Raw genomic sequence first — 15076 nt, forward strand, 5'->3', positions numbered from 1 at the left:
GGAAATCTGAGAGGAGATTCGACAGTATCTACAGGACTTTTTTCTGTACACTTACAATTAGTTGTTTGCCCATAAACTTTTATTTTAATATCAAGTATTGCAGCAAAACACACTTTACCACTGTGAAAGAACTTCATCCAAAGACCTTTGAAGTCAGTTGGTCTCTTTCCATTGATTTTAATCACCTCTGTATCACACTTGAAATGACTGCAGAAAAGAGCATCACGTCCATGCTGAGGATGTACATAAGGAATAAGACTCTGAACTATTGTTAAAATGGGCACTTTTCCCTGTACTTGCTGACATCAGGGAGTTCAGGGGCATAGCCAAGGCCCAAACACTCGTCAATGACATTCCTCTAGAGCAATGAAACTGGTTTTCAAACTTTGGGTGGCAACTCTGTACTGGGTCGTGGAATGTCAGGCACCGGGTCTCGTTGCTGTAGGGGGATCAGGTGACCAATGGGGTGTTAAGGCAGCTACCTGCTTGTTCTGCACCACAGACTGTGGTGCGCTCCAGAAGTGGCCGGCAACAGGCCCAGCTCCTAGGTGTGGGGGAGCGGGGGGCGGGGAAGGAGAGGACAGAGAGCACATAGGACTCCATGCACTGCCCCTGCCTTCAGCACCTGCTCCGCACTACCCATTGGCTGGGAACCTGTTGCTGGCTACTTCTGAGGCGCAGCATGGTCTGTGGTGCCAGGAGAGGCAGGAAGCTGCCTTAGCACCCCTGCTGCACTGCTGACCGGGAGCCGCTCAAGTTAAGCCCCTCCTGCCCCAGTCCTAACACCACCCCACAAAGTCAGAGCCCCCTCCTACAGCCCAAAGCTCTCACCCTCAGCCCCACCCCGGAGCGCACACTTCAGTCAACTTATGTTGGGCCATGAACATCAACAAATTTCTTCAACTGGGTCACGAGAAAAAAAGTTTGGAAACCACTAGTCTAGGCAGGGCCAGATTAAGGGGAGGGAGGGGCTAGCCAGGCAGCTGCCCAGGGTGCCAACCTATGGGGGGCACCTGATGGCAGCTGTAAGGTGCGCCTCACGCCTGGCCACATGGTGCTCCTTAGAGCTGCCATTGGGCACCGCATACCCCGGGCCAGGGGCCATGCGGTACCCTGTAGAGCTGCAATCAGGTGTCGTGCCTTGCAGCTGTAAGGTGTGCAGAGTGCCCAACGGCAGGGCTGTGCATGCTCCGTGTGCCTGGGGGTGGGGAGCTGCATATACGTCGCGCGCCCACTGCCCAGGGTGCAGGAATGGCTTGGGCCGGCCCTGAGTCTAGGATATTGAAAGAAACCAGGCATATTTAGATTCTAAGCACTTCTGGATGGAGACCCACTTTTTTTTCTATGTGTTAGTGAAAAGCCTAGAAAAGTGGAACCCTGGCTGGGGTCTCTAGCTGCTATTGTCACCTACTGGTGAGTATATGTTACAGATCCTTCTTTGTACCCGTCCCTAGAGGATATGTGTCATTACAGCCCTCTTGGCTCTTTTGCTCAAGCTGTAACAATTCATGCTTTTAGCTCTGGAGATCGCTGGTATGCTGACTAAGGCCAGGTCTACACCAGACCTGGAAGGTCGGCTTAAGGTACACAACTCCTTAAGGTAAGTCGCTACCTTAAGCTGAGCTTGGCACCGTCCCCACTGCAGGAGGCTGATAGGAGCAAATGCTCCTGTCAACTTTCCATATTCCTCATGACTGCGAGGAGCACAAGCACCAGCCAGAGCTGCCCTCAGCATTCGATTTACAGGTCTATACTAGACCCACTAAATCGAACACCAAAACATCAATCTCTGGCACAGTGAGTGAAGGCCTGCCCTAAGTTGGCAGCTATCATACTGCTGCAACATAAATAATAATAGGCCATCATTTTGCTCCTTAAACCTCCACTTCAGAAAAGCACATAAGTGTGTGTTGAACTTTAAATGTGGTTTAAGGCTGTTCACATAGTGGCTGAATCAGAGACTAAGAGAGCAATTTATTTTGTTGTTGTACCAGTAGATTTTTCCTCTCATTTTCCAGCTAATTCAGAATGAAGCAATGTGAATAATTAGCTTACATTTGCAGCTGGACAAATATTGGACAATTTGGATATATGTTCAATTTTTTAAACAATTTCACTTTGGATTGGTTAACATCCCTTTTGTTTTTGTTCTTTGTGTATTTTTAAGAGGATAAATCAAGTTCATGGAAACTGACACCCAAGAATCTTGAAAAGTAAATGTGAATTTCACTTTCCAGGAGTATTTGCACAATAAACATGGTTATAAGAGCTCTTCACCATCAGCCGTGGAATAGAGAAATTACTCCGTCATTTATTCAATCAGTTACAACTTAAGCAATGCAGCCTGAATTTTGGATTTTCTTGTGCTGAGAAGTAGATGAAATACATGAAAAATATTGCAGAATGCTTTCAAATGATGAGGGAAAAAATGGTGATATGTTAGTACATATCAAACAAAGATGCAGCCTATTATTTGTTATGAAAGTTTTACTGAAGTCTACATAATATGTTCCCTTGTACCAGGGCTTGGAAACTGTCATTACACTACTCTGTGCCTCTGTAACTTCAGGGAGCTGTCAGTACCTTGTTCTCCAGAAGCTCAGCTTTTATTAAGTCTCTAGCTGTTTGGAATGTAAAAGGGAAAAACCCACTAAAAATGTGAACCAAGTCTCCACAGAGCTTGAAATGATATAGCACTGAAAGATGTGTAGGGAACCTTTCATCACAGTGAAGTGGATGCCCAGTGTTGATTTAAATGTCAACACTGTTAGTTATTTCAGTCCGCATGTAAGAAAGGGAGAATTTACAGACCTGCACACGTTTTGTGACTGGCTCTCATTTTGGTGATGCAAGTGGATGTCATTTGAAAAATATGGTCACCAAGAGTTCATGAGTATATTCAGCCACACTCAGAGGGAGCTGAAATTCAGACACCAGTGGAGATAAAAAATCACCCATCGTCATACTTGGAACATCATTATAGTTGACAGAAACTGTGTGTGTCTTTTTGCTGACTCTTGTAGGCGGAGTTTATTTTGTGGGCAAAGTTTAGAATGCCACATGTCCTTCTGTTTTCTTCTCAGTCTGACTCTTGCCTTGCACTTCTTGTTGTGAATTGTCATCAGCCATCCTATAGACTCTCAGAAACTAGTTTGAGTAGGTATATGTCGAGTTCCTCACAAGACCTCTGGTATTTATAAAATTAAATAATGTGTTATCAGAAAATTTCACCACTATTCCATCTACCTCTCTCTTTCTAAAAAAAAAATCTACTCTCAAATCCATAAATCATAGTAGTGATTCCCTAAACACCTTTTTTTTTCTTAATCCTGCCTTAAGAGAGGGAGCAGGAGATGTCAACATACCTCAGTGGGTTACAACTAAGAATACAAGATTCGGAACAAACTGGTGAGAAATAGGGTAGATTCACCCCCAAACAATATTTTTAAATATACCAAGCAAGAAACTAAAGTAAACTTCAGTTGCACTATACTGGTTAATTCCAGTTTCCTTAGGGATTCCAGTCCTTGTTTCCCCACCCAGACACTAGACATTATGATGGGTGGTTATTTTAAAAGTAGTTTAATCAAACAAATGATGAGCCACAGAGTCAGGTCAATATATTACTCAGATCTTACCCATTAATCGTGCTGTTGCCTGTTCTACAGTAACTAATATATAAAGCATGAGTAGTCCCGTGGCACCTTAGAGACTAATATATATATATATATATATATATATATATATATATATATATATATATTATCATGAGCTTTTGTGGACAAAACCCACTTCCTTCAGATGATTTTGAGTGGAAAAAAAAGGTCAGAGTTAGATTTATTTATAAGAGAAAAGGAGGAGACAGAGAAAATGGTCAAAGAAAACATATATACACAGTCATTACAAAGTTCTTGGATCTCATTCATGTCAGTGATGGAACAAATTGCTGGCTTCTCTGGTGGCTTTCAAGAGATTGGAAAGTCGTTAATCCATTTGTTGGAATGCTCCCTTTAGTGTAAAACCATAGTGCAGAGAACAGAGCAGGAAGGAAGCAAAATGGAGATTTTTCTAGGGCCTTTCATATCTTCAGCCATGTGGAAGCGATGTTCTCCGTATTTGTTTCTGGAAAATTACAGGCTCAAGATGGAGTCCAGGGTCACATGAACTTGTCACATGCCCTGGCATAATTTAATGACTTGTAAGAGCAGCTGTTACCCAGATTTTAATTAAGACATTCACTGGAAGGCTTACTAGGTCAGGACAAACCTCAAAGGCCTCATGTGAGAACTAAGTATGTTTGGAAGGGCTATCAACTTGAATGGCCCATTCACAATGGGCTGGCCAGACAGGATGTAAATGATCTTGTGGGTGTTATCCAGAGACAAACAGATTTCAAATACAGGTGTATAATCAATGTTCATAATTTCAGATACAGAACTGATACTGGCATATAAACAAGATAATCATAGACAGCAACTTTCCCACTGTTACATTAGTACTTTGCATGTTGTAGGCCAGTTCTACACTAGAGTTCTACACAGTTCTACAATTCCAGCTATGTCCCGTTGGCTTCCCTTACTCTTTGTGACAGTGAGTACAGACACTGGCTGGAGCTGCCCTTAGCATTAAATTTACGAGTCTATACTAGACCCACTAAATCGAACTCCAGACTATCGATCTCCGGCACTGCGAGTGAAGATGTACCCTTACTTTGTACAAGATTTGTTGCAATTGTATAATAGTGATGATAATAATAATGATATAAGTGATCATGTTTTACTCATACTGTGTCATAGGAGGAGCAAGAGAAAAAAGGAATAGACTAGACAACATCTTGAAGTTCTTTTCCACTATATATTTCAATGACTCCACATTGACAACTGACTGCCACCCTGGAGGAAATCCTACTCCCATTAAAGTTAATGACAAAGACCTGGATTTTACCACTGCTCTTTATTCCCTGTCTTTTTACCCAGTCTTTAATCCAAGATAGTTTGCTTCTCTTCTCCCGCCCATCCATATATGAGCCAACCAATAGGAATATTCAGGAATATAGTGCTACAGTCTGAATGTCTCTAGACTAGCATCCTCGGGACCTGACTGGAGTTGAACCAGAGAGTTTGCTGAACCACAGGAGGTCAATATTGTTAGCTTACTGAGCTAAATAGTAGCACAGAACATTGAGAGCCAGAACTGGTGATTATAAATAACCTTTATGGGACCACAGGAAACTTGGCCACACCCGCAATAAGTGGATATCTAGCTAACTATAATCATGCCAGACCACGGATGTTGCCAGACCAGAGAATGCCAGACCAGAGAGATATGCTGTAATTGGCATATTCAAGGTTATTAGAATATGGCCTTCTATGTTTACTATTTTTTCTTATTGTGAAGGAATTCATCAAAACCCTTTTAAATTATATTTCACTATACTGTTACTCCCCATTTTGTGAACTCTTAACTAATTCTGTCAGGGTAAAGAGACATGGTTTACCTTTTCAAAAGCTTAGGTTTTTTCAGTAGTCATATACAACAATTATGCAAGGTTAAATGAACAGCATTTTTATCAATAAAGGAATACATGCCGTCAAGGCAAATAGTCAGGGGAATGGATCTAATGCACAACTCTATGGTCCATAGCGTTCAGAAGTCAATGACAATAATTATATTGATTTAAATGGACTTTGGGTTAGATATTGGCATAGCATGTACTGTCATTGGTATAGGCAGTAGTGTTTAGAAATTAGGCCAGATAAGAATTTGAAAGTGATACGAATGGGCTGCTATCTGAAAAATGCAAGTATATATTCTTAATACATAAATACATGTTTAAAGGTTGGTGTTAATCATATTATAACACACAACTTTTGCAGACTGCTTTAAGAGACTTCTAATCAGACTTATCATTAAAAAAAACATTTCTGCATATTTCCTAATACACAAACAGGCAGCAATTAAACAGCAGTAGCATAATGAAATTAAAGAGAATTCTGTTCAGGACATTGTCTTAAAAATGAATTCTCTTATGCCTTTGCAATTGTTCTATTAGCATTATACTGTAGCAAAGCTAAGAGCAATAGTTTTTGCAAATAGCATTAGATGGCACTCTTGTACGTGTTGTACAAGTAGCACCGAATGTATCAAAATCTGGAAAGTGGTGTGTAGGAGTGAAAGCTGCTTCTGCGGCTGTTCTTGGCATCTTTATTTAAATAGGTTTAGATCCTATAAGTTCTGTCATCTGTCACAATAAGAAAGCTCGGATCTGAAGAGTACAAAAGGAAACGTTAGAAAAGAATAAAAAAACGATCCACTGAAAAAATATAATTGAGAATAATAAGGGGGACTCGATGGAGTGTTAATTCAACTAGGTATGAACTTTTCCTTGAGCATAACAGGATCAGTCCATGTAGTTCAGATCCATTGGGCAGATTTGGCCCTATAAAACCCTGTGTTGACTTCAGCAGGATCACATGGGTGTGACAGAAATTGGCCCATACTCCTCTGTGACACCAAATGATTTCCTCACTACCATTTTGTTCCATCCAAACAGAAGACTGTAGCCCAGATACTGAACTGAGTCTGAGAAGCACTTTGAGTGCAGATAAAGGTGGCTCTTAGTCAGTTCTACTCCCCTAATCCCCCAGCTGTCTCACCAATGGGTTCTTCTAACTTGTGCCAGTTGCCAGGAGTCCCCAAATGGCTGTTCCAGCATCTGGATACCATGTCAAGTTTTCCTGGCCACCGGCACTTTCTCTTGACCCCTTGCAGGTGTCCTCAGAACAGGTATTGGGTTGAGAGCTCTGAATTCTGGAGTCCCGCTTATCCAGACAATAAATACAGACCTGAAAGCAGCTGTACTTCTCCATTTTGTCTCTACATTAGTGTGCCTCAAGGCTGAGAAGTCTCACTATTCATTCATTCTTCATTCCCATGGGTGCTTGACCTCCATCTGCTACCATTTCCACCAGAGAGACCAGTTGATGTGATGGTTCTGGGATATGGGCACTTCCTTATAGGAACTAGAGCCAGACTGACAAAGCTATTAATAGATGCATGTTAATGTCTAATGGGACTTACAAAAGTGCCAAAGAGAGTAGGCATCTAACTCACTTGATTTTAAACATTTCTGCAAATCCCTCTAAGTGACAATCTGCATCTTCAGATGCCTAAATATAGTTGCCATTTTCACTCCTGGCCTAAGAGTATAAATTCATGTCAGGGATCATAACATTACTTTCCACTGGGTCCTCTTTGAATCAGTAACTGTAAGAAATAAAAGGCTTTTAGGCTGTGTACAAAATTATGACTTCAGTGGTAGGATCTTAAAGGCGGACTGGGACTTGGCTTTACTTGCCAATGGTTTTACACGGTGTGCTTTCCTTACTGCAGTTTATGCAGCACTTCTGTGGACTTAGATGTTCCAGCAGATTCCATTTAACTGAAAAAAGAGACAAAGTTTCAGGATAACCTGCCAATAATGCATTTAAAACAGATGGGTGCAAACTCATTCCTGGCGTAACTCCATCGGCCACACTGGCACTGTGGTCATATTGTAGACAAAGGACCAAATTCAAGCCTGGTGTAAACACGTGGGTTGCTTCCACCTCAGATGTCACCTCATATGAAATGACTCTCATAAGGCAAATAAGCAGGATTTGGTGCCAGCTCTGAATTCAGCTACTATGGATCCAAGTTTCAGAGGCCTGTGATGCCTTTTTGGCAGAAGGAAGAGTTCAAATTCTCACAAGGCCTGATTTGATATACGATGCCTATTGTTTTGTGGACTCAGTGGAGATAGAAATCGTGTATTGCGTTTATTACAGTAATTTAAGGTCTCTTAGCACTTAACTTGATCTCCAACTTTTACAAACTTCCCACATAGCTTGGATTCACACTTGCACAGAGTTGAGCTCAGCTGATATTATGACACTAACAATTTGCTCAGCTGTAGAGAAGTTGCAGTATGTTGCTGTGTTAGGGTTTGTTATTAATAGAGATTATTTTCCTCTAATGGACAGAGCATTTATGTTCTGGTTTCAAAAGAGGCACATAGGTTCGGTTATGGAATCCAACTTACCTCAAACGGCAGCAGAATGTGTCGCATGTGCCTACAGATGATTGAACAGCCTGATTCACCATTACCTAGACCTTTGTGTAAGGCTGATAGGTCTGTGGGTGGCTGAGATCAAACTTTGACTCTGAATCTTGATGTACGAACCTCTACTGCCTGAGCTAAAAGATGCAGCTCTCTTATACACACCTCTAGCAAAGGGGCCCTCAAACTTCAGTTGCATCAAGACCCCTTCTGACAACAAATATTACTACACATCCCAGGAAGATGGACTAAAGCCTGAGACTGCCTGAGCCCCACCACCCCAGGCAAGAAGGAGCTAAAATCAACACCAGAGCCTTACCAGCTTGCAGGGGGCAAAATTGAAGCCCAAGATCCTGTCATCTAAGCCCTGCCACCCAGGACTGAAGTTTTCAGGTTTTGGCCCCAGGCGGTGGGGATTGGACTTGAACTTTGGCCCTGGGCCCAGCAAGTCTCTGAATCAGCCCCCGGATCCCATTAAAACAGGATTGTGACCCACTTTGAGGTCCCGACCCACCTTTTGAGAATTGCTGCTCTAGGAAGCTTATTAATCTCCAGCTGATCTAGATGTCAGTAGAGGAAGACAGAGTGCCACACCACGAAATGTGCATTACCCCTGTGTCATCAACATGCATGTAAAATGATGCCATTCTGCTTTGGCAGTGTCTGCCACTTGCTTTTCCCTGGTGAAAATGATTGCATAAGGTGCAAAGCAAAGGTGATTTGGACTGAGAAAGGGAGAGATTGAAAAAGACATGTTGTCTCTCTGTACCTCAGTTTGCCCTGCTGTAAAACGGGGACAATTTTACTAACCTCTGTAAATCAATGTAAGATCAATGGATAAAAAGCACTATGTAAGAGGTAGATATTAGGGGGTTTTTTTATATGAAAAGAAAGCTATTTCAGCCTTAATTTTCAAATGTTGTTTGTGATTTTGGATGCCTTAATTATATTTTGGGTGTCCAATGTCAGGCTACATTAAGGAACTTGTTATTCAGAAAGTTCTGGGAAACCATCCTCTGAAAATCAATCTCCTCTAAGGCCATAGGTACTGGAACTAGTAGTGCTTGGCAGAGTGGGGTGTGGAAGGGTGCTGCTATACCCCCTAGCTTGAAGGGATTTCCATCATATACAGGGTTTCCAGTTTGATTTGATGTCCCCCACTATACAAACTGTTCCAGCATCCCATCTAATGTGTCACACAGATATAATACCCAAAACATCTAGTCATTTGTAAAAATGTTGGCTTTCTCATTCACAAGCACTTCCGTCATTTCCCCCTAAAAATGTGTAATATACATTACGATGGGCGAGGTCATATCTTTTATCGGACAAACTTCTTCTGGTGAGGGAGAGATGCTTTTGAGCTTACACAGAGCTCTTCTTCCCTCACCAACAGAAGTTGATCCAATAAAAGATATTACCTCACTCACTTTGTCTCTTCAATATCCTGGGACTGACAACAGTACTGGAAATAATATATTCGAAGTCAGCTTGGCTCCAGAGTTGTACAGTGCTCTGGGCTGAAGTACTGCAGATCTGAAAGGGCTGAAACTATTTTCACTAAGCAGTCTTTTATTGGCAAGTTGCTCCGACCTTTCCAAAACAAAAATCTTAACTTAATCCTCTCCCAACAACCGTTAGAGGGGAAAATGGATGGTGTCCCAGAATCCCTAAGGCTCCCTGAATCTAGTTGTTATAGGTTTCCCCCCTTACTAGGCAATAACTTAATGTTTTTGCCAAGGTTCTGTGATGCTTGATTCAAATTTCAGCTTAGCAAATTTTTGTGACAGACTACACTAACTTTTACATGGTGCACTCATGTGCTACACACCCACAGTGAAAATATACATAAGCCTCTTTCAAGGAAAGTCAACTTTTAAAATGACTGAACATCCCGGATTACACTAAAAATGGCATCTCATTTTAGCTGAGCAAATCCTACCATGAAATTTAACAAAGGAGAGAAGCCAAGCCAAGTGAAAACCTTGGGCAGTGATACAACAATTAGGTCAACAGAAGCAGAGAGGGGTGTTATGCAGTAGAAGGGCTGATCCACAAATGCAAAAAACTGAGGAAGACCACACTGTATTTTGCAGTGATATTTGTGCTTTATCTGGTCGTGCAATACTTAATTCCAGAGAACATTTCCTTTCTGTCAAAGAAACATTTAAGAGGAGCAAGTTAAAATAAATAATTATGAGCCTGATTCTCCCATCATTTACATTTTTTTCAGTAGATCAGCTCTAATGAATCCACAGTATGAATGAATACAACCTAGCTCTTAAAAATGGTGCTTTTCATTTGTAGAGCTCACCATGCTTTACTGAGGGAGGCCGTTAATCGGTATCCCCATTTTACACACAGTATTGTTTGTGAAAGTAACACACTGAGAGGGGAAGGAACTCAGGATATGTCTACACTACAAAGTTAATTCGAACTAACAGCCGTTAGTTCGAATTAACTTTAATTGCGTCTATACATACAAACCACTAGTTCGAATTTAATTCGAACTAGCGGAGCGCTTAATTCGAGCTAGGTAAACTTCATTCTACAAGGACTAATGCTTAGTTTGAATTAAGTAGTTCGAATTAAGGGCTGTGTAGCCACTTAATTCGAACTAGTGGGAGACAAGCCCTTCCCAGCTTGCCCTGGTGGCCACTTTGGGCACAACCAGGGAAACTCTTCTTCCCCCCTCCCAGACCTGGAGCCCTTATGGGACCACTGTCTGGCTATGGTGATTGTGCCAGTTGCAAGCCTGCCAGCACCCAGCCAGCAGACCCTACACCTGACACAAGATAAGCCAGCCACCTGCTGCCACCCTGCCCTCTGCCTCTTCCCAGGACCAGGCTGGTGGATCCCAGGAGCCTGCCCGGGGCTGCAAGAGGCAGGCGCCCACCTGGTCTAGTGCGGAGATCGTGGACCTCATCGAGGTTTGGGGGGAGGCCTCCAACGTCCACGACCTCCACACTAGGCACAGAAAAGTGGCCGTCTAGGGCAGGAGAGCTGCCAGTCTGGCCACCAAAGGCTACATGCAAACCCAGGAGCAGGTTTGCATGAAAATCAAGTTGGTCCAGTGAGACCCCCGACCCTGAGCCCTGAGCTTAGAACATAAGAACGTAAGAATGGCCGTACTGGGTCAGACCAAAGGTCCATCTAGCCCAGTAGCCTGTCTGCCAACAGCGGCCAACACCAGGTACCCCAGAGGAGATGGACCGAAGACAATGACCAAGCGATTTGTCTCATGCCATCCATCTCCAGCCTTCCACAAATGGAGGCCAGGGACACCATTCCTACCCCCTGTGTAATAGCACTCCATGGACCCAACCTCCATGAATTTATCTAACTTCTCTTTAAATTCTGTTATAGTTCTAGCCTTCACAGCCTCCTGTGGCAAGGAGTTCCACAGGTTGACTATGTGCTGGGTGAAGAAGAACTTTTGCTTATTAGTTTTAAACCTGCTGTCCATTCATTTCATTTGGGCTACGTCTAGACTGGCCCCTATTATGAAATAGCCATGCTAATTTCCAACTTTGGAATAGGGAAATCCGCGGGGGATTTAAATATCCCTCGCGGGATTTAAATAAACATGTCCGCTGCTTTTTTTCCGGCTTGGGGAAAAGCCAGAAAAAAGCATCTAGACTGCCGCAATCCTCCGGAATAAAGCCCTTTTCCAGAGGATCTCTTATTCCTACTTGAAAGGGCTTTATTCAGGAGGATCGCGGCAGTCTAGACGCTTTTTTCCGGCTTTTCCCCAAGCCGGAAAAAAAGCGACGGACATGTTTATTTAAATCCCCCGCGGATTTCCCTATTCCAAAGTTGGAAATTAGCATGGCTATTTCGTAATAAGGGCCAGTCTAGACATAGCCTTGGTGTTCTCTAGTCCTTCTATTATGGGAACTAATGAAGAACTTTTCTTTATTCACCCTCTCCACACCACTCATGCTTTTACAGACCTCTATCATATTCCCCCTCAGTCTCCTCTTTTCTAAGGTGAAAAGTCCCAGTCTCTTTAGCCTCTCTTCATATGGGACCTCTTCCAAACCCCTAATCATTGTAGTTGCCCTTTTCTGAACTCTTTCTAAGGCCAAAATATCTTTTTTGAGGTGAGGAGACCACATCTGTACACAGTACTGAAGATATGGCGTACCATAATTTTATGCTTCCCCTCTTCTTTCTTCCCCTGGTTTCCCCCTTCCAGCTGCCTTCTCCCAGGTTTCCCCCTCCCCTCTTCCACCCTCTCTCTTCCCCTTTCCCACCTCCTTTTCCCAGACTCCCCAGAGGTTAATCCTCCCCCCCCCCCAGTTTTGGTAAAATAAGAGAGTTTCTATTTTTGAACACACATGTCCTTTATTTTTTACATCAGGAAGGGGGGCTAGGGAGGGGTAAGTGGAAGGAGGTGAGGGAGGAATGGGGCACGAGCCACCGATGGGGAGGACTGGTGTGGCTCTGCGGGCTCCTCGGGGTGGAAGCTGTCCTGCAGGGCCTCCTGGATCCTGACAGCCCCCCGATTGACCCCCGCCCCGGATGGCAGCCTGCGGAAAGTGCAGCTGGGCTGTTGGCCAAGTGCTGTGATGTGCCGAGTGAGGGCACTCAGGGCACTCCAAGACAGGACTGCTTTGCTGTCCCTCATCGAGGTAGACAAGCACGCGGGAAACCCTGAGAACTGTCTGTCCGAGATGGGGGGTCGGGTCCCTTTACGCACAGTCCTTGGCTAGCCTGAGGCAGCAGCTCCACACTCTAAGTCCTAACCTGATGCCCTGCCAGCACTGGTTCCAACCAGCCTTAACTTCGGTTCAGGGTCCACTCAATGTGGACATGCTATTTTGAATTAGCAAAATGCTAATTCAAATTAGGTTTTAGGTCTAGATGCACTAATTCGAATTAGCTTAGTTCAAATTAGTGCTGTAGTGTAGACATACCCTTACTGAACAAATCACTGACAGCTAGGAATTGAATCCCGGTCTCTTACATGCCAGAACGGTTCCTATCTTAATTTACACTGGTGTGAAAAAGAAGAATCAGGTCTGCTAAGCTCTAAGAGTACATCTATGCTATGTACAAAATCAATGCTTCCATGGTCAATCTTCCAGGGTTCGATTTAGTGGGTCTGGTAAAGACCCACTAAATCAAACTCAGAGGGCACCCCATCAGCACCAGTACTCCTGCTCCTATTGAGGTGTCAGAGAAGCCAACAGAAGCACACAATCCCACACTAATGCCGTATCCATTAGGCCACTAATTTACATAGCTGGAGTTGCATATCTTAATTAGACCTTCCGCTGTTGTATAGCCCAGACCTAAGGAGCCAGACATTTCAGCAGGTAGTTCCACAAAAGTTAATGTTAATTTACGCCACTGGCCCATCTTACAATGACAAGGTAACTCCCCTGAGTTGACTGTGAAACTAGCTTCCTCTTTTAAGGCTCAGTTTTTGACCGTAGCAGTGTTAGGGTTGGATAAATCTTACCTGGAAACCGGCAAGCTGAAGGTTGCTTGAGGCTTCAAGTAGTTTTAGAGTTGTTGCCAACGAATATGCTTGCAAACATCCTCCTAAGAATCTCCCAAGGCCGGGCTGATTGCTAGCATATTACTGCCAAAATTGCTGGAATCACCCCAGGGATAAAGTTGGCAGTTTTCTTATCAAGCCTATTTGGCAGCAGGCTGCTGCTTTCCTGAGAGAGCAAGAGCCTAAAACAGCACACATTCCTGTATGGAACTGTCAAGGAGGAAGAGAGGATAATCTGGACCAGATGCTCACCTGGTATCATTCAGCATCATTCCAGTTCTTGCTGGGCACTCCCTCCATCACACACAAACACCCATGTACCCAGACAATGTTTTCTAATGTGTCTTTATGCACTGGCAGGTGCTTCCCAAATGCAAAGTAATACTTCAGAAATATGTATACAGGTTGCACCTCTTTAAACTGAGACTCTCCGGTCTGGTAACATCGGTGGTCTATCAGGACCATGGATGTTCCAGGATCAGAGAGTCCCAGCATTCTGCAAGGGGTGGGCGTTGGCCCAGGAGCCTAACATGATAGAGCGGAGGGTGGTGGGAGCCGATGCATGATTCAGTTGGGCTGGGAGAGGCGGGGGCTGGAAAGCCCCATTTGTGGCTGAGCTGGGATGAGCAGGGGGGGGAAGCCAGGCACGTGCGATCCAGCTGGGCCATATTAATTTTTTTATTCATAATGACTTCTATTAGATAAAACAGCATGTGCTTAAAAGAACCTGTGATTCTTTTGACCACACTCCACTGCTATAGTATGTAAGTAGGGGCTGAACTGCTGCTTGCTATCAGCCAGCTAAAAGGAGGGGTGGGTGTGCCCACTACAGTTGTTTAGCTCTGCAAGGTAATTAACTGTTAACTATTGACATGTAAATACTGCTCAGGAGAGAATCTGAGGTGTGGCTATGTAAATCCCATTCAGCCAGGGCTGATGGAAGGTCAGTGTTGGAATGGAATGTGGAGAATTGTAAATAATTTGGGACTGTTGTGGGGTAACTAATCATGCTACCCCTAAATGTGGGAACTGTAAAACATGCCACCAGTGCTTGCAGGAGAGACACCACCATCATGGCAAGAGGTCTCGGAAGAACAAGCCTCCCTCCTTCCAGGTTGAAGTAAACAGAGCTGGGGAAAAAGGTTTAAGGACTTGAGTCAGCCTGCTTCACACCTGCCAGGTGTGAGCTATAAGACTGGCCCAGCCTGAACCTTTCCCCCTTTGTTTTAAGGACAGACCTAAAGCAGACTCCGTGAGGAGTCTTTTCTTTTGCTAGTCCAGTGAAAGCTGGATTCATTTGGCAGCCCAGCTGGTGGCTAAAGCGTTGAAATCACTGAGAGCTGATATCACTGGTTTGGCTGAGAACCAGACCTCTTGCAGCTAGTGGAGTGGCAGGGACCAGCGGCGTGGCGTGAAGCGGTGGCAGGTGTGGAGCGGCCACCAGTGGAGTGGTGTGGAGCGGCGGCCGGTGA

This window comes from Pelodiscus sinensis, chromosome 1 (genome assembly GCF_049634645.1).
Source record: "Pelodiscus sinensis isolate JC-2024 chromosome 1, ASM4963464v1, whole genome shotgun sequence".
Classification (NCBI taxonomy): domain Eukaryota; kingdom Metazoa; phylum Chordata; order Testudines; family Trionychidae; genus Pelodiscus; species Pelodiscus sinensis.